The 23,995-nt window shown below is 44.6% G+C and overlaps 1 pseudogene; it reads left to right on the top strand.

Moving 5' to 3' along the window:
* LOC133052137 (heat shock transcription factor, Y-linked-like) overlaps positions 1–12,569 on the top strand; it is a 44,250-nt pseudogene extending 31,681 nt beyond the window's left edge.
* The last annotated feature ends 11,426 nt before the right edge of the window (positions 12,570–23,995 follow it).

The raw sequence follows: 23,995 nt of genomic DNA, 5'->3' as shown, positions 1-23,995 counted from the left end.
TCTCAGAAAAAAGAGAATACATTTCAGATCCTGTAAGTAAAGATAGCTACCCTCGGTGCAGAGAGAAAAGGGTTGGGGACAGAGGGGTTGCTGAGTATCAGGAAGGAAACCATGACCTGAATAAAACACAGGACCCAGAGGGTGGTCTTAGGGGATCCTGCTTTAGCTGAGTTTAAATTTGCTGCCTTGATACATGATGGCCAAGTATATGCTTAGGAAGTTGTCCTTCACGAGCTGCTAATCCACTCAACAAATGTTTTGTTCGTGACATTGACTCCCAGATTCAGAACAGGCTCTGGGGTGACTCAGATACCCGGGCCGAAGATTCGTGTGTGTGTGTGTCTGTGTGTCTGTGTGTTTGTTGTGTGTGTGTCTGGGGAGTAGTGGAAACTTGGTGGGAGAAATTATGTTGTGTGTGTGTGTGTGTGTGTGTGTGTGTGTCTGTGTGTGTCTGTGTGTCTGTGTGTGTGTGTATGGTAGTGGAAACTTGATCAGAGCAGTTACGTTTCTTGAAAGTGGAATTCATCGTGACGGTTGCTGCTGTTGGTACTGAGGGCACGTTTTGAGGCACAAATCAGAAAGGACACAGGAGGAGAATCTGCAGCCACTCAGTAAAGAGTGAGCTCCTTTGTTTGCATCTGCATGTCACTGCTCAATAACGTCCTACCAGTTCATTCACCTGTTGGTAGATGTCTGTATTGTTTATAGTGTCTGTCTGTAACAAATAAAGCTGCTGCAAATATTCCTATAAAATAGAACTGATTACTAAATAACGTGAACCCAAGCAACAATGTATTTGAAGTGGACCATGCACGAGACAGGCAGTTTGCAGTCCACACACGTGAATTGCACAGGCAGTTGTCCAACATCAACCCACTCAAGATTTGAAGAAGGTAGATCAAAGCAACACCTAGATAAATACGAGCCTGTAAAGATGGTAAAAGCAAACACAAACAAACAAACAAAAACCTCACATATCTTTTTTAAAGTTATATCATAGACCTCTGTCCGCCATTAGTCATAGGCTAATGAGACCATGTGCACTGGCATCCCGGTCTCCACTGAGTGTGGTAATGCCCTAGTCCCAGTGTCTGCCCTCCCCAGACCACCCTCCGATCGTATGTGATTCATGGTCCCTTCTCTGGAGAGGTTTTCCAGCACCATCGTTGAGGGCACCAGAGTGTGCATAAACTATGGCCCTAGGTCTTTTTCTGCAGCGCCCTTCTGGTTTCCCATGGCCATGAGTGTGTCCTTTCCAGATGATGGCTGCCTTCTCAGCCTGGGTCCTGGAGGAGGACCAGCATGGCTACAGCTGACCAGTTCCCCAGGATGTAACAGCTGCAAGGGATGAACTCCTGTTGTATTAAAGCACTGAGCTTTGGGGGTTTTGTGTTTGAAACCATGAGCTTATTTAGTGAAAACTGACTATATGGCCTTTTTAACACAGCAACTGCAATGCCATTAATGAGCTTAACCAGCACAGTCTTACCTGTGTGTGAGATATGTGTTAAATGATTTCTATGACAGCATTTTTAGTAACAAAAAAAAAAAAAAAAAAAAACCAGAAGAAAACAGTGTGAATATCCATCAGCAGGGAGTGGACCAAAGACATATGATGTGTCCACGTAACAGAATACAATACATCTGTTTAAAATGAAGGTTTACCGCTTGTGGAAACTATTTCCATCTTCGTGGTATTGCAGCATCTGCCATTCTGCATCTTGATGTTTTCATGTAACATGGAACAGTAAATCCCCAACATATGAATCTTCAAGTTGCAAACTTTCAAAGATGCACATGTGTGTTCCATCAGTGTCAGGCGTGACTGACCCCACAGCTCGCCCTCCATCTCCCATCGCTCACCATCCTTCACCTCCACCATCTCCCATCCCCCCTCCCTCCTCCAGTCAATCATTCTTGCCTGTTCACGGATGCCAGCCCCTGTGTGCCAGCTGTTGTGCTGGACTACTGTACTCTTCAAGGTACTGTCCTGTGAGATTAAACATATTTTCTTTATCTTTTGTATGTTTTTTTAGGTATTATTTGTGTGAAAAGAATTATAAATTATTATTTATAGAACTATAAACCTATTACAGCACAGTATTATGCAGCCAATTGTCTGCTAACTTTGTTGGACTTACAAACAAACTGGACTTACGGACGTGCTCTCAGAGTGTAACTTTTTGTGTGAAGGGGGCTTATGGCATTTTCCATACTTGCCTGTGTGCACAGGTGTCCTCTACTCATCTCATGCACTCTGCGGTCTTCCACTGGGTGGACAGACTGCGTTCGTGGTGCCCCCTCCCACCCCGCCCACGGCTAGCCTGGCAGCTGTTGCTCAGATGAAGTGATGGTAAAGAGCAGTCTCCATGCCTCCATGTGTTCATTCACAGGACCCGCTCTGAGACAGGGCACAGTGGTGGGACCCTGGGTGGGTCGTGGGTCAGGCGTCATCAGGTTTCACAACTATGGCTGAGTTCTCCTCCCATGGACCACAGCATGACAGGCTTCCCTGTCCTTCACCAACTCCCGGAGTTTACTCAAACTCATGTCCATTGAGTCGGTGATGCCATCCAACATTCTCATCCTCTGTTGTCCCCTTCTCCTCCCGCCTTCAATCTTTCACAGCATCAGGGTCTTTTCAAATGAGTCAGTTCTTCACATCAGGCGACCAAAGGTTGGAGTTTAAACTTCAACATCAGTCCTTGCAATGAATATTCGGGACTACTTCCTTTAGGACGGACTGGTTGGATCCCCTTGCAGTCCAAGGGATTCTCGAGAGTCTTCTCCAACACCACAGTTCAAAAGCATCAATTCTTCAGCTCTCAGCTTTCTTTCAACTCTCACATCCACACATGACTACTGGAAAAACCATAACTTTGACTAGACGGACGTGGTTATAATTTAATTCTGTGTGAATCTGAGGTTTTGAAAACTTGGTTTAAGAGCATTCAGTGACCGTCTTGAGGAAGAAGAAACTCACACTAGAATCTTCCTTCCCAATCTTTCCCCCACTTGCTGGCTTAATTAGCATTGTATCTTTATCTCCTTTTTTAAAAGACGTGAAACACACATACAGCTTCCCACATTAACCACTTTTAAGTGTGTGCTTAAGTGGCATTAGGTCCTTTCAGGTTGTTGTGTGGTCTTACCCACCACCCATCTCCAGGACTTTCCATTTTTCCAAAGTCTGCCCCCATTAAACACTGGTTCCCCTTCGTCCTCCCCAGCCCCTGGCCTCATCATACACTTTCTGCCTCTGTGGAAGTGACCACTCCAGGCCTCTTACATTAGCAGAGTCTTACAGCATTTGCCCTCCTGTGACTGGTGTATATCACTTAGCCTTACATTCTGGAGGTTCACCCACAACATAGCAGGTGTCAGAACTTCCTTCCTTTTTAAGGCTGAATCATATTCTGGTGTATGTATGGACCACTTTTGTTTGTCTATCAGTGGGTGTACACTTGCTTTGCTTCCAATTTTTATTTATTGTGAATAATGACTCTACAGACAGGGGTGCATACATGTCTCATGGAGACCTTGCTTCCAGATCTTTGGGGTATATACGCAATAGAATTGCTGGATCACATGATAATTCTAGTTTAAAAATTTTTAGGAAGTGTTATAATGTTTTCTACAGTGGTTGTACCATTTTTTTCTTTTATTTTTTAAATTGTAGGGTAATTACTTTGCAATATTGTGTTGGTTTCTGCCTCACATCAACATGAATCAGCCATAAGTATACACATGTTCCCTCCCTCTTAAACCTCCCTTACATTTCCACTAACAGTGCACAAGTTTTAATGGGTCCCACTTGTTTATTTTTGTTTTTATTTCTATTCTATTTCTATTCAGAGCCTGTTTTGCCAGTGAGTTCTCTTCCAAGACTTTTATGGTGTCATGTGTTTTAAGTCTTTAAGGCATTTTGAGACTGAATTTGAGTTCAGTGAGAGGTCTTGTTTTAACTTCATTGATTTACATGCAGCTGTCCAGCTTTCTCAACATTACTTGCTGAAGAAACTGTTTTCTTCTCACTGTATTTTTTTGTTGTTGCTGATTGTAGGTGTGTGGGTTTACTTCTGGGCTTTCTGTTCTATTCCATTGATCGGTATGTCTGTTTTTGTGCCAATGCCAAGCTGTTTTGATTACTGTAGCTTTGTAGTATTATCTGAAGTCTGGGAAGGTTAGGTCTGCTTTATTCTTTTTTTTCCAAATTTGTTTTGGCAGTTCTGGGTCCTTATGTTTCTATATAGATTTTAGGATTATTCTAGCTGTGAAAAATGTCATGCATAACTTGCTATGGATTGCATTAACTCTATAGCTTGCTTTGAGTAGTATAGCCATTTTAACATTCATTCTTTCAATCCAAGAGCATGAGATATCATTCCACAATCTTTCAGCCATCTTCAGTTTCCTTTATTAATGTATTTTAGTCATTTTATTTTTTTAAACCTTTTATTTTGTATTGGGATATAGCCAATTAACAATGTTGGTGATAGTTTGAGGTGAACAACAAAAGGATCCTTTATTAATATCTTACAGTTCTCAGTGTATAATTCTTTCACTTCCTTTATCAGGTTTATTCTTAAGTAATTTATTTTGGGTGGGGGATGCAATTTTTAAAAGGTAGTTGTTTTTTCTTAAACATTCCCTTTTTGATATTTCATTTTTTGTGTAAGAAATGCAATCAATTTCTGTATGTTAATCCTGTATCCTGCTACCTTACTGAATTCATTTCTCCATTCTAGTAGTTTTGTGTGGAGTCTTTAGGGTTTTCTATATATAGTATTGTGTCCTCTGCATATCATGACAGTTTCACCACTTCCCTCCAATTTAGATACCCTTATTTCTTGTCTTATTATTGTGGCTAGGACTTGCAACACTATGTTGAGTAGAAGTGGTGAGAGTTCTATCTTTGTTACAGATTTTAGGGGGAAGACTTTCAGCTTTTCACTGTTTAGTGTTATACTAGTTGTGAATTTGCCATAGATTTTTATTATGTTGAGACACAGTCCCTCTATACCCACTTTTGTAATTTTTTTTAATCATGAATGAATGCTGAATTTTTGCAAAGGCATTTTCTGAATCTACTGAGAATCATATGATCTTGGTTTTTGTCTTTTGTTGATGTGGTATATGACATTAATTTTGCGTATGTTGAACCATCCGTGCAATCCTGGGATTTATCTGACTTGGTTGTTGTTTATGATCCTTTTTATGCCTTGTTGGATTTGGTTTGCTAATTTGTTGAGAATTTTTGCATCTATATTCGTCAAAGATGAATCAAACAACAACAACATATTCATCAAAGATATTGGCCTATAATTGTGTTTGTAGTGTCTTTGATTTTGGTATCAGGGTGATGGTGGCTTCATAGAGTGTCTTTAGGAGTGTTCCCTCCACTTCAGTCTTTTTGAAAGACTTTGAGTAGAATTGGTATAAGTTCTTTGTATGTTTGGTAGAATTCCCATTTGAAGCCATCAGGTCCTGGACTTTGGTTTGTAGGGAGTCTTTTGTTTTTCAATTTGCAGATTCTATTTCACTTCAGGGCTTCCCAGGTGGTTCAGTGGTAAAGAATCTGCCTGCCAATGCAAGAGAGACAAGGGATGTGGGTATGATCCCAGGTTGGAAAGATGCCCTGGAGTAGGAAATGGCACCCCACTCCAGTATTTTTGCCTGGGAAATCCCATGAACAAAGGAGCCTGGTGGGCTGCAGTCCATGAGGTCGCAGAGAGTTGGACACAACTGAGCAACTGAGCACACGCACTTCACTTGTCAGATCAGTTTAGTCGCTCAGTTGTGTCTGACTCTTTGCGACCCCAGGGAATGCAGCACATCAGGCCTCCCTGTCCATCACCTACTCCCAGAGCTTGCTCAAACTCATATCCATCAAGTTGGTGATACCATCCAACCATTTCATTCTCTGTCATCCCCTTCTCCTCCTGCCTTTTACTTTTCACAGCATCAGGGTCCTTTCCAATGAGTCAGTTCTTCGCATCAGGTGGCCTAAGTATTAGAGCTTCAGCCTCAGTCCTTCCAATGAATATTCAGGACTGATTTCTTCTAGGATTCACTGGTTGGACCTCCTTGCTGTCCAAGGGACTCTCAAGAGTCTTCTCCAACAACACACTCCTAAAGCATCAATACTTCAGTGCTCATCTTTCTTTATGGTCCAGCTCTCACATCCATACATGACTACTGGAAAAACCATAGCTTTGACTAGATGACCTTTGTCAGCAAAGTAATGTCTGCTTTTTAATATGCTGTCTAGGTTGGTCATAGCTTTTCTTCCAAGGAGCAAGTGTCTTTTAATTTCATGGCTGCAATCACAATCTGCAGTGATTTTGGAGCCTAAGAAAATAAAGCCTCTCACTGTTTCCATTGTTTCCCCATCTATTTGCCATTAACTGACGGGATCAGATGCCATGATTTTAATTTTTTTGTCTGTTTTTTTGTTTGTTTGTTTTAGGTTTTTTTCCTTTTATTTTTATTAGTTGGAGGCTAATTACTTTACAATATTGTAGTGGTTTTTGCCATACATTGACATGAATCAGCCATGGATTTACACGTATTCCCCATCCTGAACCCTTCTCCCGCCTCCCTCCCCATCCCATCCCTCTGGGTCATCCCAGTGCACCAGCCCCGAGCACTTGTCTCATGCACCCAACCTGGACTGGAGATCTATTTCACACTTGAAAATATTCATGTTTTGATGCTGTTCTCTCAGATCATCCCACCCTCGCCTTCTCCCATAGAATCCAAAAGTCTGTTCTATACATCTCTGTATCTTTTTCTGTCTTGCATATAGGGTTATCGTTACCATCTTTCTAAATTCCATATATATGCATTAGTATACTGTATTGGTGTTTATCTTTCTGGCTTACTTCACTCTGTTATACAGAGTTTTATCATCTCATTAGAACTGATTCAAATGTATTCTTTTTAATGGCTGAGTAATATCCCATGGTGTATATGTACCACAGCTTTCTTATCCATTCATCTGCTGATGGGCATCTAGGTTGCTTCCATGTCTTGGCTATTGTAAACAGTGCTGCAATGAACACTGGGGTACACATGTCTCTTTCAGATCTGGTTTCCTTGGTGTGTATGCCCAGGAGTGGGATTGCTGGGTCATATGGCAGTTCTATTTCCAGTTTTTTAAGAAATCTCCACACTGTTCTCCATAGTGGTTGTACTAGTTTGCATTCCCACCAACAGTGTGAGAGGGTTCCCTTTTCTCCACACCCTCTCCAGCATTTATTGCTTGTAGACTTTTGGATAGCAGCCATCCTGACTGGCATGTAATGGTACCTCATTGAGGTTTTGATTAGCATTTCTCTGATAATGAGTGATGTTGAGCATCTTTTCATGTGTTTGTTAGCCATCTGTATGTCTTCTTTGGAGAAATGTCTGTTTAGATCTTTGGCCCATTTTTTGATTGGGTCATTTATTTTTCTGGAATTGAGCTGCAGGAGTTGCTTGTATATTTTTGAGATTAATCCTTTGTCTGTTTCTTCATTTGCTATTATTTTCTCCCATTCTGAAGGCTGTCTTTTCACCTTGCTTATAGTTTTCTTTGTTGTGCAAAAGCTTTTAAGTTTAATTATGTCCCATTTGTTTAGTTTTGCTTTTATTTCCAATATTCTGGGAGGTGGGTCATAGAGGATCCTGCTGTGATTTATGTCGGAGAGTGTTTTGCCTATGTTCTCATTCAAAATGCTGTGCTGGATGAAGCACAAGCTAGAATCAAGATAGCCGGCAGACATATCAATAAGTTCAGATATGCAGATGACACCATTTTTATGGCAGAAAGGAGAAAGGAACTAAAGAACCTCTCTCTTGATGAAAGTGCTTTTCACTCTCCTCTTTCACTTTCATCAAAAGAGAGGTTCTTTAGTTCCTTTTTTACTTTCTGCCATAAAAATTGTGTCATCTGCATATCTGAAGTTATTGATATGTCTCCCGGCTATCTTGATTCTAGCTTGTGCTTCATCCAGCGTGGCATTTTGAAAGAAGTACTCTGCATATAAGTTAAACAAACTGGGTGAGGATATACAGTTTTTGTTTACTCCTTTCCCAATTTGGAACCAGTCTGTTGCTCCGTGTTCGGTTCTAACTATTGCTTCTAGACCTGCATACAGATTTCTCAGGAGGCAGGTAATGTAGTCTGCTATTCCCATCTCTTTAAGAATTTTCCACAGTTTGTTGTGATCCACACAGTCAAAGGCTTTGGCACAGTCAATAAAGCAGAAGGAGACGTTTTTTTCTGTAACTCTCTTGCTTTATCTATGATCCAGTGGATGTTGGCAATTTGATCTCTGGTTCCTCTGCCTTTTCTAAATCCAGCCTGAACACCTGGAATTTCACAGTTCATGCACTGTTGAAGCCTGGCTTGGAGAATTTTGAGCATTACTTTACTAGCTTGTGAAATGAGTCCAACTGTGTGGTCATTTGAGCATTCTTTGGCATTGCCTTTCTTTGGGATTGGAATGAAAACTGACCTTTTCCAGTCCTGCAGCCACTGCTAAGTTTTCGAAAATTGTTGGCATATTGAGTGCAGCACTTTCACATCATCTTTTAGGACTGGAAATAGCTCAACTGGAATTCCATCACTTCCACTAGCTTTGTTCATAGTGATGCTTCCTAAGTCCCACTTGACTTCCCATTCCAGGATGTCTGACTCTAAGTGAGTGATCACATCATCGTGGTTATCTGGGTCATGAAGATCTTTTTTTGTATAGTTCTTCTGTGTGTTCTTGCCACCTCTTCTTAATATCATCTGCTTCTATTAGGTCAATACCGTTTCTGTCCTTTACTGTGCCCATCTTTGCATGAAATGTTCCCTTGGTATCTCTAATTTTCTTGAAGAGATCTCTAGTCTGTCCTATTATAGTGTTTTCCTATATTTCTTTGCATTGTTCACTGAGGAAGGTTTTCATATCTCTCCTTGCTATTCTTTGGAACTCTGCATTCAGATGGGTATATCTTTCCTTTTCTCCTTTGCCTTTCATTTCTCTTTTCTCAGCTATTTGTGAGGCCTCTTCAGACAACCATTTTACCTTTTTATGTTCCTTTTCCTTTGGGATCACTTTGATCAACACCTCCTGGACAATGCCATAAACCTCTGTCAACAGTTCTTCAGGCACTGTCTATCAGACTGAATACCTCCAATCTACTTGTCACATCCACTGTATAATCGTAAGGGATTTGATTTAGGTCATACTTGAACGGTCTAGTCATTTTCCCCTACTTTCTTCAACTGAAGTCTGAATTTTGCAATAAGGAGTTCATGAAATGAGCCACCGTTGTTTTTGCTAGCTGTATGGAGGTTCTCCATCTTCAGCTGCAAAGAATATAATCAATATGATTTTTATATTTACCATATGGTGATGTCCATGTAAAGCCATCTCTTGTGTTGTTGGAAGAGTGTCTTTGCTATGACAGGTGCATTCTCTTTGCAAAACCCTGCTAGCCTTTGCCCTGCTTCATTCTGTACTCCAAGGCCAAACTTGCCTGTTACTCCAGGTTATCTCTTGACTTCCTACTTTTGCATTCCAGTCCCCTAAGATGAAAATGACATCTTTTTGGGAGTTAATTCTAGAAGGTCTTGTAGGTCTTCATAGAACCGTTCAACTTCAGCTTCTTCAGGATTAGCAGTTGGGGCATAGACTTGGATTACTGTGATACTGAATGGCTTGCCTTGGAAATAAACAGAGATCATTCTGTCACTTTTGAAATTGCACCCAAGTACTTCATTTCAGACTCTTCTGTTGACTATGGGGTCTACTCCACTTCTTCTAAGGGATTCTTGCCCACAGTAGTAGATATAACGGTCATCTGAATTAAATTTCACCCATTCCAGTCCATTTTAGTTCACTGATTCCTAAGATGTCAATGTTCAATGTTGTCATCTCCTGCTTTACCACTTCCAATTTTCCTTGATTCATGGATCTAACATTCCAGAGTCCTATGCATTATTGTCCTCTACAGCATTGGACTTTACTTTCCTGCCAGACACATCATCAATGGAGTGTCATTTTTCCTTTGGCCCAGTCTTCATTTTTCTAGAGTTATTAGTAACTGCCCTCTATTCTTCCCCAGTGGCTTATTGGATACCTTTCCGACCTGGGGGTTCATCTTGTGGCATCATGTCTGAGAAATTTCCTCTCCTTTTATTCTAAATGATAGTCCTCCTCAGTAGAGTATCCTAGGCTGTGGGGTTTTCCCTTTAAGGGTTTTGAATTTATCTTGCCACTCCCTTCTAACTTGCAATGATTTTGGAGAGGAATCTGCTGGCAGCCTTGTGGGGGTTCTCTTGTAATGAATCCTTTGTTTTCCTCTTACTTCCTTTAGACATCTCTTTCACTTCTGACATTTTTATGACCCTCTGTCTTGATGTAGGTCTGCTTGGGACCCCATCCTCTGTGGGGGTGCAGGCAGGCAGCCCTGGTGGCCGTCAGGTGCTGTGCTCACAAAGTCACCAGTGCAGATCCTCTGAAATCAGTGGTTGTGCACCCGGACCTGCCATGGAAGCGGGGAGCAGCTCAGGCCTGGCCCGGCCCCCGTGTACACCCACAAAGCCCACAGCTGCCCGGGCCCAACCTGTCCCAGCCGGGGAGCCCCCGCTGTCTGCTCGTGTGTCCTGCAGGCACCAAGTGGACAGAGCTAGAGGCAGTGGTAGAGATTGGTCCATGGCACAGCGATGGGGAGGATGATTTCAGCTCCGCCTCCGTGGGTGAGGGCCCTGCTGGTGCCAGCGTGCTCCCAGAGCTCGTGGAGCCAGTGCTGTGCTGGGTGAGTGAGGAAGAGGTTGATGGGGGCCCTGCCCTGCTCTTCACACACCCCTTAACATCTGTGCTTTGCTTCTACGACAGCTGGGGCATCTTCCACGCCACGCCAGTTGTGGCCATACCACATTCCAGCCCTTCAGGCTCTTCATGCAGCCAACTGCAGTCCTCTCCCTGGGTCAGTCCTGCAGGAATCAGCAGGCACGCATCTCAGGCTGGAGATTGTGTGCAGGTAGCACAGAGCCTCTCTCCTGGGCTCTCTGCTCTGCCTGCTCCATGCTCCTCCAAGTCTCTGAAGACCCCCTCTCCATCCCGGCTGGTCTCCGCTTGGGAGAGGGCCTTTCAAGGGGGGCAGAACCTGTCCTCTATCAGAGCTTCTACCCAGGGTGCCGGGCCTGTCCTTCTTCCCTTTTTATCCCCCCTTTCATCCTACGGTGTTATGTGGAGAACTTTCTTGTGCTCCTTGGTGCCTGAGCTTTCCCACTGGGAGGTATTGTGAGAACTGTTCCATGTGTAGATGTATTTGTGTGAGGAGGTGATTTCCATTTCCTTCTGTTCTACCATCTGAATTCAAAGTTTCCTACTTGTCTACACAGAGGTATGATATGATCCTGGGGTTGTTTGGATACCAAGTGTGCCATCTTCAGTGGCATCCCTGTTTCTCCCACCTGTTTGCAAAGTGAGACAGTGGAGACCAGCCACACCAGCTCACCATGCACTGGACATATGCCTGGTGTGAAAGATGGGCTCAACTGTCAATCATCGTTAAAGTTAACTTTAAAAAAAATAAACCCTACACGTAAAATAACTTGGGTATGTAAGCCTACTTTTTGAACTGTAAGTGCTGTGAAATCTAAAGTATTTTTAAAAAATTTTTAAATGTTACTTAAAAATTAAATAACACTTCAGGTATATTAAACTATAGAAACTAAAATCTAAGAGCATTTTTATTGTGGCTACTAGAAATTTTTAAATTACATATGTGGTCTACATTATACTTCTACTAATTCTTGAGTCAGACCAAACAACAGGACTGAAAGACTTCCTTTCTTATTTTATAACCTAATCAACCTAACAAGTTGATTTACTTTATCATTTTTTTTTCTTAAATCTTCATATGTAATTTCCTCTGATCCTCCAAGTCACTGTTCAGCAGCTGTGCAGGTCTTGGAGTTTTTAAGGAGTATTTCTTGGCAGCTCTTGAAAAAACACTCACTGAAAGGTTAATCAAGTCAGTCAGACTTGCATGGTGCTTAAACAAACCCCTTTCTTCACTGAAGACTGAACAGATGCATAGATTATGCCATTATCATGTTCACTTTTCTTCAAGGGTATAAGCAGCAGGCCCATACTCTGAATACTGTGCAATCAACATTTTGTGTCAACTCATGAAACTCCTTTGTACTTTCAGGACCTTGTGGATTCTAAATTCTTTCACATTAACATTCATTCCACTTGTGGTTCGTGAGAAGACAGTCAGTTCTATAGGTAGGTTTGTTTGCTTAGGTACAAAAGTAGGAACTGAAAAGGACACACATTGTGAGATAGTCTGTTAAAGATGTAAGTGCCAACTGGGTGTGTTTTAAAGAGCTTGATAGATTGATGTTTCCAGGAGACCATCAGCGTGTCATCCACGTGTGCTGAGAGACTTAAGGGTGCCCACATGGTAAGAGACGGGTCACGGGAAAGTCACCACAGTCCAGGGCCTAGAGCACAGGTGAGGTCGCAGGTGTGGAGCCTCACTTCACAACTGTGACACTGAGTGGTGATTTGCAGGACTAACTCCACGTGGCTCCAGGTCAGAGCCGGGAGGACATCCCACGTAACTAAGCGACGCCTGAGCCTTACGGCAATGCTGACAACTCCTGTGACGTGGAAGTCCTAACGTGTTTAATGCACGTGCTCCACCTAAACTGCGTTCGGGAATTAAACTGTACAGATTGCACAACTGGAGAACAGACTGGAGCCAATTACAGCTCCTTCTAGGAAGACACCTCAGCGGTTGCCATGGAGGCAAATTCAGTGTCTGAGGAGCACACTGCTGGGCAGTGACATCGGCGCAGGGCTGAACCTCTGTGACAGCACTGGTCTTGAGCACACTAATACATGTAGTATATTAAACACACTTGTATGTCAGTAGTCACTGGTAAGACGATGGTCTCCACTTACGTTTTTGTACCTACAACCCAACAGGAAGTGTATTAGAACCATATCTGGAACAAAAGCAGGAGAGATGTGGGTTTCTGTGGTATTAATGACTCTGGCCAGTCTGTGCCTGTGGTAATAACTGCTAATGTTCTGAACATAGCTCTACTCAGGAGTCTATGTCTCACCTTGATAGAAAATGGCTACCTTCCAGAAATTACTTCCACAGGAAAAAATTCTACTAGAAAATATTTTGCCTTGAAATTACTTAAAATGTGATCCAGCTTAATGCAAATCCTATAAACTATACCAAAAAAAATGTGTCATAATAAAGGATCACTCAATTCTAAGTAAAGTTCAAAAGTACATATATTTAAAATGTGGGCAAGATTTCAATATAATAGAAAAGAGTATAAGAAATAAAAATAAAAGTACAAAATATTTCAAACCTTTAACATCTATAATTTAGAGATAGCAAGGTCTTTATTTGCATCATTTTATTTGAAGCTAAAGTTCCATTAACAGTGTTATGAAAACATTTAAAAACCTGGCAAATGAATCATAAAACCTAACATAGGCTCTTTAAACTCATATAATACAAAACATGATTTATGTTTCCTCAGAATAAAATTACACACCTTAATAAGATGCAACATATTTAATATATTTGTCTTCATGCTTAAAAACACTTGTCTCAAACAAAGCAGCTGAAAAACAAGGGCGTCTGAGGGAGTAGGGCCAAGGGCAGGCCTGTGCGGCTCCTGGCACCAGCGCACGTGCATCAGTTAAATTTATGTGTAGGCGTGTTGAGGAAAACAAGTTCCCACAGCAGTGTGGACCACTGTCAACACCCAACAAGGTTCCCGAGTTCAGATAAAGAGCCCCAGGTGCCCGAAGCCCTGCCACAGAAAATCAGCCCCTCCCTTCTCCTGCAGGGCACATGCCAGGCCCTGCAGCCCAGGCCACCGCCTGCGGCAGGACGACATGGCTGCTCTCAGGCTGCAGACGCGAAGAGAGGCCCAAGAGGTCAGCCACAGATGGCTCAGGTAAGCTTTATACTAAGTCTTCCTCCCACAAGGAAAGGCAGGGCAGATGGGCATTCAGATCTCAACATGGAGGGCGGGAAAGAGCCTGGAAAGATGTAAGAGCACCTACTCTAGAAGAACAGCCTACGAAATTCAATGGGCCTCTCAGCGGTTCTATCACTAACCCTGGCAATAGTGCCCTAATCTGTGGGCTCACGGAGCGCACGCAGCTCTGACACTAACGATGAGACGGGCCCACCCACCACCTTCCCAAAGGATATGACTTGTAGTCCAGTGTCTGAGTGAGCACTCCAGTGAGAACAAGCTCTGCATTGTGAACATCTGCAAGGAACAAAGACAAAACCTGTCAAACAGACGCACCTGCCCTCACCCATGCACACCAACACGCAGCAGAGCAATGAACATACCTAATCCTCTGGCAAAATATTCTTGACACAAGTGAAGGTCATTTTCACAGGATATTAAAATTTCTGACAGACTCTAAGAAAGAGAAAAGCAGCTTCTTGGTTATTGAGCCTCATACATGACACTGATGCATTCAACAGTATTACACTTCTGTGTACCTTATCCTCCTTATGTTCCATGAGTTTCTGGAAAGATGGCTGTTTAGACAATACTTTGCCTCCTGCACATTCCATAATCATTTTCATGGTTGATAGACTTGGGCAGATCCCAGGAGTGATATAAAAGTATTTCACCTAAAAATGAAAATATGTGTACTGGTTTCAAACTGAATTTTCAGTGTGTGTAATTTCTCATTCTACCCAAGAATTTTGACAAAATGTCTAATTTCATGGAGCTACACAGTACTAGACCCCCCTAGTCCCCAACCTGAAGTGGACCTGGTGAACCCAGACATGGAATTTCAGAAATAAGCACTCTCATATGCTAGGTGTGACCTATAATTATTAAAAAGTGACTAGAACTTTAATTCCTGTAAGACATGAAGTATTCTGTGATAAGAGCAAGAAAAACATTTTCCACAATTTCTAAAGCTCAAATGGATTACAAAATGATTTTGAAGATTAAATTTTTCTAACACCTTTACTCTTAAATGTAACAAAAATACCATTTTGTTTTAAACTCCTTAAACATTTAGAAAAACACAGACTATTTTAGGTAATGTACTCTTAACTCAGTACTGAAAATCTCTTTGAATTCCAAAGTTGCCTCCTTAAGAGAAAAAAAAAAGAAAGAAAAACTGATTACCTCTATTAATCTACTAAGCCACTGTTTGATACAAAAAATTTTTCAAACTGTTCTAACTTAGAAACATTTAAACACTGTAGTTTAGAATTACTAGACACGTATTCAGTAATATTTTCTCAAGATTGGTCTCCATTTTCCAGCTGAATATACATTTTATGAGAATAGTATTAATGCAAGTTGGTAAAAGCAAAAATAAAAATGTAAATCTCTTACACACTATTCATAGCATACTCTTTGAACCCGGGTTATTTGTAATGCATCTCTCCCCATATCGATTCTCTTCGACCCGGAACAGAACCTAGAGGAGGCCTGACTGCACAGGGGGAGTGGGGAGAGCCCAGCTCTCTGGGTGCAAGCCACCCACTCCGTCATGGTTGCCCAGCTGCAGCAGCTGATCTGAGCTCCAGTCCAGGCGTACCTTGAAAAGCGGAGAAACATGGGCCCTCCTCAAGGACTCCTCCAAACTGAAGGAGAAAAGCACTTCGGCCTCCGCATCTCGGAGAAGGTAGTTCTGCTCGTCTGAAAAGGAAGACAGCACAGCCTCAGAAAGTGCGTGGCACTGGGATGCATCACATGTGACTGGCTCCAGGTGCCCCAGTGAGCCAGGTGCTGGCATCCACCTGTGAAACCTGTGAATGAGTAAGTCTCCCCGATTATATTTCATTTACTTTCCTCCCGAAAACAGCCAGCCAGGCCAAAGACACTCTTCTTCCTGGATCAGTGTTTCTTAGCTTTTAGGAACAAATGTTCTGACAGCCGTCCATGGACCCTCCTCTCATCCCTGGGCAGCTCCCCACTCCCCCCTCAGCTGTAACTTCACACTGTTGGGGGGCCACAGCGCCCCAACCCAGATCCAGGTGAAGAGTGCCAGCATGGAGGGCCAGGCCGGGAACCAGCTTCACAGCCAGCGTGTGCTCACAGGGACCAATGACTTCAGAGCCACTGGACTCCAGCTGAGAGTAAATTAGCCATATTTTACAGATGTACCAAAAACAAGTTCCTTTTATACATGAACATGTACAGCAATTTGTAAAGAATGGTTTTACCAGATTTTGAGGATCTAAGAATTTTTAAATAATACCTAATTTGTGAAAAAGTAAAGATCACAAAATGTTTTAATCTTCTTATGAATATATCTTGTTCAGAAAACCATTTATTTCATCATCATAACCAAACTAACAGTCCAGGGTCAGGCTGAGTCACACTGTGGGTCTGCCAGTTGCCCTTCTCTTTTTAAAACAACACCTGAAAAACGAGAAAACCATCCTCAGCTCAGAGAGCATAGTTGCTGACTCCATCAGGTCACTCAGGAGACACTGAGATTTAAACAACTGCTAGAAATGCAAGTCCATCAGCCACCAGCAGAAAAAGAAGGCACTACACTAGGTGAAAGAAGAGAAGAATGTCTAAAAAATGAAGTTAAGAAATGAACAAAGAAGTATTGTCATGCATGAAGTTACATACTTAAATGAAGTGATGTATTTGAAATGCTAGTTTCTACAGCAGAATGAACGTTGCTCTGCCTGCTGAAGAGCTGTGAGGGATGACAGGAAGCAGTCCCTGTTTAAGGTGAGAGATGACACTGAAAGGAACACGGTAGCTGCAACAACCTTGGGTTTCTAAGAGGAGCAGCAGAATTATATTAACTTGGTCGGAGTTGTGGCAAGAGTCAAACTTTCCACAGCAGTGCAAAGGGCATGTGTATTCCAGAAAGAAATATCCTACACAATTAGTGTCCCAAACTATATAGATATAAATACAAAATGTCAAAATACCCCTCCCCCATGATAGGAAGCGTCCAGTCTTAAAGCTGTCAGAGCCCAGGCGGGGGCGGTGTGCTGCAGGGGTGGGGGTGCAGGGGTGGCCAACGGGGGCTGACTACATGGGACTCGTCCAGGAAGCTAATGTATTTAGGACATCAGGAGCAGGTGTCTCACTGCTGGAGTACAGACATGGGAAGGGAGAGACAAGCCTGAGCCCTGTGGTGTGGGACTGGAACCGGACAGACAGACACGAGAAGCACTGTGTGAGTCAGCTTGGCATAGGCAGACCCCATGGGCCTGAGTGCCATCAGCTCCCCAGGTCTGCCCTGAGATTGGAACTGGGGGTGGGGTGGGGGGGGGGGGGTCCCTGGGACATGATGGTGCCAGTACCAGGGCAGAAAAGCCTAAGACAAGTCTAGGACGCTCTTGTTTTGCCAAAAGCTACCAGGTGGTCACGACTGATGGGAAGAATGGAGAGGAGACCAGCAGTCACTGGTCACAGCGGGGCGACATGGAAACAGTGACAGCCTCATGGTCAAGAAAGAAAGGAGACATGTGAGGAAATAGGGGATAAATGAGAGTCGGTCGAGGAGCAACAGCAACTACAGACTTCAGAGTGCTTCCCACAGATGACTCGAGAGCAGCACCAGGTGAGAGCAGGCAGAGCGGAGAAGGGACCACCATGGACACCACCCAAGGACCACCTATGCAGCCTCCGGCAGGAGGCGTGTGGGAGGGGGGCACAGAGCAATGGAATGAAGGTCCCACCACAGATGCCCCTGCCTGTCCTGGGGGTTGGTGACCCACACTGTCCCCCCAGGCCACCTGCCCCATGTTCCCAGGACACTCCTGGGCTCCCTGGCCCTGCTCCATTCACTGTCCCACACCTGGAACCCCGTTCAACAGCCAGCATGACATACAGGACGGATCATCAGGAGAAGAAGGCAAGGCTACAGAGCTCTTCCCCAGTACTTCCCCAATTACCACAAGCTTCGTATTTCACAGTAAAATGCACAGATATCAAATGCCTCACTGGGACATGAAATAATTTGTTATTTATCCATTTAAATTCACAGAGTTAAAAAATGAACTTGATGTGTGCTGGGATGAAAATGGGGACAAATTTCAAGGCAAAAACCCTCCTAACTGGGCATCCAGTGCACAAGATGCGGCTCGGCCACTTACCGATGAACTTCTGGCACTTGAAGCACTCCTCCAGCCACTCTGGGGTGACGATGTGCTTCACCACGGAAACGGCCATCAGGAACTTGACGGTCCGCTTCACCTTGCTGGCGATGAGGTGGGTGCACTTCTGTGCAGGCTCGGCGACCTCCCCACCCAGGATGTAGAGCTTCTGGGGGCCGGGAACACAGAGCAGAGGTGAGACCATTTGGTCTGCAGAGCCGCCTGCCCGCCCTCAGCCCGGGACTTGTCTAGACCATGAATGGGGCTCTTGGCCACCCAAAATGGTGAAAGCGGTGAAGCCAGACCTACGCCACCGTGCGAGCAAAGTGGAAACTGGAAACAACAATGTACATTTCCCTAATCCGTGCCACACAAGTCAAGATTAAAGCAGGACCTTCACTGGACACCAGGAGGACACCCCTTTGAAGAAGTAGAAAGCTCTGAGAACAAGGCAGCTTGCTACACAAGGAGTGAACCTCCCAGGCTGTCTACGCCGAAGTGAGTATTGATAAGGCACATTAAGACACAGTCTCTAAGAAATGATGACATAAAAATCGACTTAAGACATAGACGTGTAAAAGATGATCTCTTCATACCCAATTTTAAAAGTAAAAAATAATTTTATAGTAGCATTTGTAATTATTTCTTTTCCTTTAAAAAAATAAAGGGAAATGTTTGAATCCCTGTGATACAGGCCAACTATATTTTAACCATTCCTTCTCCAGACACAAGCCCACAATCCCTCCTGGTGTTACTTCCAGAAGTGCATTTATGTAAATAAATACAAAAACACCTGTGACCCCTGGGCCTGCCCCACCAGAGAGAACAAGTCTTGAGGAGATGGTGGGTTCATTCAGGAAACCTGAAGGGGCACAGCTACTCTCGTAAGCTAATGCCCTTATGAAAATGGTATTTGCGTGGCTTTGCTAATGTGTGATTACAAGACTGCTCTTGGTCTCCTCACCTGAGTCGTCCTAACGAGAAAGAAAGCATCTAAGGAGGAAGTAGCAGCAAGAATGAGGCGGGAAAGCAACGACGTAATGATGACGCAGTTTATAAATAAACACGATGAGCAACGTTACAACATGATATTCCTAATTACATATTAACCTAATAAAACTGCTAGCCTAAAGCAAATATAAACAGAAAGGAACATTCCTAAAAATCCTTATGCGAAATAGAAGGAGTACTTTATGTACTCTTGAACTTGAATAGACTCAAATCCAGTGAAAAGCACAAAAGGGGTCAGTTCTGGTGATAACTTCTTGGTGGGAGGTGGAATATCTTTGATTCTATGAAACACACATAGAAGAGAACGGCTATTACTTCCCTAAGATGTTCTTTACCAAACAAGACATTTTAATTTTAACAGCTTTAAGAAGCTCTGAGAGCGTTACCTGTGTGTGGTTTTCTGTTCTTAAAGGGAAAGTGCAGTGATTCACCTGCTCTTTCTTTCCCACCATTTACACAAAGTCACCCCAAAGGACTCTCAGCTGGCACCCCTAGGGGAAGGGCTAATCAGGCACCACCCACCACCCCCCAGCCTGCACTGTCCCTGGGGGTCTGTGAGGGTGGAAGGGAGGGCTTCCAGGGCCCTCTGTGGTCCCCAGTCCCCCACCGTATCCCACAGGACCCATCTCACCCCAGAAGCTCTGATGCAGAGCAAAGCTGGTCGACTCAAGCGCACACTCTATATTAAACTTCTTTGCTTAAATTTGTTCAAGCCCTATTTTTAGCTTATATTTGAGACAGTCTATGAAATAAAAAAAAATCTGTCGTGTTTTAATGATGTATATAATCACACAATTAGGCTTTTGCTAAAGAATCCAACAATCCCCAGATTGGGTGGCTGTGGGGACTGGAAGGAGGGGACTGAGGAGCAGGGAAGAGACAAAGACCCTCACTCAATGCAGCTCAGAGGGTCTCTCGGTTCTGGTTAAACCACCGGCTTACCTCCACCAGGTGAGACCAGAACAAGTCTGACAACACCCCCACCCCAGCCCCACAGAGGGGGCTCCATCCCCCATCCTGACCTGGGTCAGGGGTCGGACGTGGGCTCCCGGGCACACACTGAGGATGCCTAGAGCCGGGTTCCAGTCCCCCCGCCCCCATCCCACCACAGCAGCTCGTTTTCACACAATGGGGGTTCTGGCAAGATAGAAAAAAGATAAAACTGAAGATTGGACTTTTTTTTTTAATAAGAAAGGAAAAGACACTGGCTAATCCCCGTTTACCTCCAGTGATGAAACGAGAGATGTCATGATACAGCTGCAATGCAAGCAGCACATCCTTCCAAGTCCTGGTGGTTTAGCTGCTCAGTCGTGCCCAACTCTTTGTGACCCCATGGACTGTAGCCCGCCCGACTCCTCTGTCCATGGGGATTCTCCAGGCGAGAATACTGGAGTGAGTAGCCATGCCTTCTTCCAGGGGATCTTCCCGACCCAGGGACTGAACCCATGTCTCATGTCACCTGAATTAGCAGGCGGGTTCCTTACCACTAGTGTCACCTGGAAAGCCCTTCCAAGTGAAAATCTTAGGAATTTCCCCAACTGCCACCATTTCCTAGAACAGACTGTAAAAGATCATCAACCATTAAAAAAAAACCAAGGTGATTCTTCCTACCTGGCTCTTTTGGAAGAAGGCTGGATATTAGTTACTTCATTCTGCTTCGCTTTGGGAGGTAGTCTTACACCCTGTAATTAAAGTATGATGTACCTTAGTCAACCTCCCCAGTAACACAGCAGCTTCTGAGCGCTTTCTACCCATCTCACCACACACAAGAAACACTCCCCAAGGCACAACTGGCAGAGACCACGGGCACATGCAACTGTCCAGGGAGGCCCTGGCACTGGCCACCCTCTCTATTCACCAGACCCAACAGTTCTTAAGATGTCTTCACCCCTCTCCTAGCACTTGTGATAGATTTAATCCTCAACCTTGAACTTGTCGAAACACTTTTTACCTCAAATACTTTGTGTCTCAATGGAATCTGGAAAACACAATGATTGCAATTACACCCCTCCAGAAAGACGGAGGTTCCCCTATGAGGGTGCAGGACGGTCGGGTCACAGGACACTGGAGGGGAAGGCAGGCCTCTGACGGCCACTCTGTGTCCCGGGCACAGCGCCCATGCTCCTAAAACCAGCTGGAGGCCCTGACGTGCAGAGATGTGGAGCCCGGTGGGGAGCCAGTGCCCCTAGAGGCCCCCACAGCCAGCCTCGCACTGTGGCTGCTGCCCCCTCACCCCTTCCTTGCCTCTAACCCAGTCTTTCTTACACAAGCACACACATTTATGTTCTACTATGGGGAGCAACCACCTCTCCATCTGAGATGAGGGTGGAGATGACCCTCCCCCCCAAGTGAAAGGCAGCCCTACCAGAGCTGCCCACCAACCAACCCCTGGCACTCCAGTGCAGAACAGCCCATCCTGAAGGCAGCCCATCAGAGACCCCAGCCAGTGGCCTGGAAGTCCACCGCCACAGTGAAGCGCTGCGGTCAGGGCTGACACTCTGGCGCCCCAGTTCCCACCTCCTGAACACCACGGGAACACACGCTCTCCCTGTATTCTGCTCTGCGGTTCTGTAAGCACTCACGTAGCTCTCTGCAGAAGTCATGCGGCTAACGTGTGTCACGTGAATGAGTGACTCCCAATATCACCAACGGAGAGGGTAAAGACACAGGGTGCACTGAACAGCTTATGACAGGTGAGAAGATTCAGCCCTCATTGGTCATGATGGCCAATTACTAAAAGAATTAGTTACAGATACAAACATATTCCTACTTCTTTGTAACACCGTAAGTAAGGTGACTAACTTGACATACCATCAACAACTCTGCTGACCCTTTCAACGGAACTCTCCAAGCATCTGAAGAGAGAACAGGTTACTTTTCAGAAACACTATGTACATAAAGGAGCCCTTGTCAATATAAAAGCTCTTTCAGGACACACACACACTATTATGAAACAGGTTAACAATAAGGACCTGCCATATAGCACAGGGAACTCTACTCCATACTCTGTAATAGCAACGTGGGAAGAGAAGCTTTAAAAACAGTAGACGTATGTACAAGTGTGACTGATTCAGTTTGCTGCACACCTGAAACTAGCACAACATTATTATTTTTTTTTTTAGGATAATTTGCTATCTTTTTTTAAATTTTATTATTATTTTTTTTTGTCATACATTGATATGAATCAGCCACAGATTTACACATATTTCCCATCCCGATCCCCCCTCCCACCTCCCCCTCCACCCGATTCCTCTGGGTCTTCCCAGTGCACCAGGTCCGAGCACTTGTCTCATGCATCCCACCTGGGCTGGTGATCTGTTTCACCATAGATAGTATACATGCTGTTCTTTTGAAATATCCCACCCTCACCTTCCCCCACAGAGTTCAAAAGTCTGTTCTGTATTTCTGTGCCTCTTTTTCTGTTTTGCATATAGGGTTATCGTTACCATCTTTCTAAATGCCACATATATGTGTTAGTATGCTGTAATGTTCTTTATCTTTCTGGCTTACTTCACTCTGTATAAGGGGCTCCAGTTTCATCCATCTCATTAGGACTGGTTCAAATGAATTCTTTTTAACGGCTGAGTAATATTCCATGGTGTATATGTACCACAGCTTCCTTATCCATTCATCTGCTGATGGGCATCTAGGTTGCTTCCATGTCCTGGCTATTATAAACAGTGCTGCGATGAACACTGGGGTGCACGTGTCTCTTTCAGATCTGGTTTCCTCAGTGTGTATGCCCAGAAGTGGGATTGCCGGGTCATATGGCAGTTCTATTTCCAGTTTTTTAAGAAATCTCCACACTGTTTTCCATAGCACAACATTATGAACCAACCGTATCCCAATAAAGAAATTAAAATGGAAGTGTATCAATAATAGCAGAAATGAGAAGCCTCTCCAGGTGTGGGTCGTCCTGAACACGCAGTGGCTCGGGTGATGGCCTCCAACAAGGGGACCGTAAGGACTACTCCTGAGTTTACAGGGAAGCCTGGCGGGGGCCGAGTGTTCCGTACGAGACCAAGCTGAGCAAACCAGCAGCCTGTGGCCCAGTGCAGCCACCGCCCACCCGCATGTGCTGAACCCCAGACAGTTCCGGGAGCCCCGTGGTCTGGCGTCCTAGAAACTGACTGTGAGGAGCACGGCACGTGGGGGCGGCGGCCCGGCTGGGCCCTCAAGGACACGTGTCCACCGAGGAAGGGCCTGGCGTCCGCACCACGGCTTCAGAGTGGACGTCATAGCCAGGTCTGTCCCAGGGAAGCAGGCTGGCTGTGGCTCAAAACCAGAAAGGGATTTCTTGCGACTGAGACCTTTAGGACCAGAACTGGACGGGCTCCTTCATGGGAGCACATGTTAAAGCAGCGTTCGAGCAACCACTTCCTGGAGTGACGCTCAGGTGGGTAAATGGGGTTAAGCACCATCTGGTGTACAGTCAGGGCAGTGGGCCTTCCTCGGGATCTGTGCAGCAGAAAGTGGGGGGCGGGGGGGTGCCGTTTCTCACAGAGCAAGTTAAATGAGAGCTGGCTTGAAAGACAAGGTCAAAAGGCTTTCTAGTGTTCCTTCCACTTCTGAGAGTCCATTAAAAGAAAGCAAACAAAAATACAAGCCAACAAAACTTCTGGGCTCAGTGCAGTGGGAGACAGTGTGGAGAGGAAACAGGAGAGGAGATAAAAACCGACGTGACCCTGAAGCCGAGAGTGGTGTCTGGAGCCCCAGCCCACGGCCACAGGGAGTTGGCCTGCTCACCCAGAAGGTTCACCACCAGGTGTGGGGTCGGGGCGAAGGGGTCCTGCAGGCCAAAGGCGGTATAACAGCCATACTGTGTCTGCTGCAGGGCCTCGAAGTTCCC

The sequence above is a fragment of the Dama dama genome, chromosome X (assembly GCF_033118175.1).
Source record: "Dama dama isolate Ldn47 chromosome X, ASM3311817v1, whole genome shotgun sequence".
Taxonomy (NCBI): Eukaryota; Metazoa; Chordata; class Mammalia; order Artiodactyla; family Cervidae; genus Dama; species Dama dama.
Note: the sequence above shows the minus strand (reverse complement) of the source record. Positions and strands in the feature narration are given on the sequence as shown.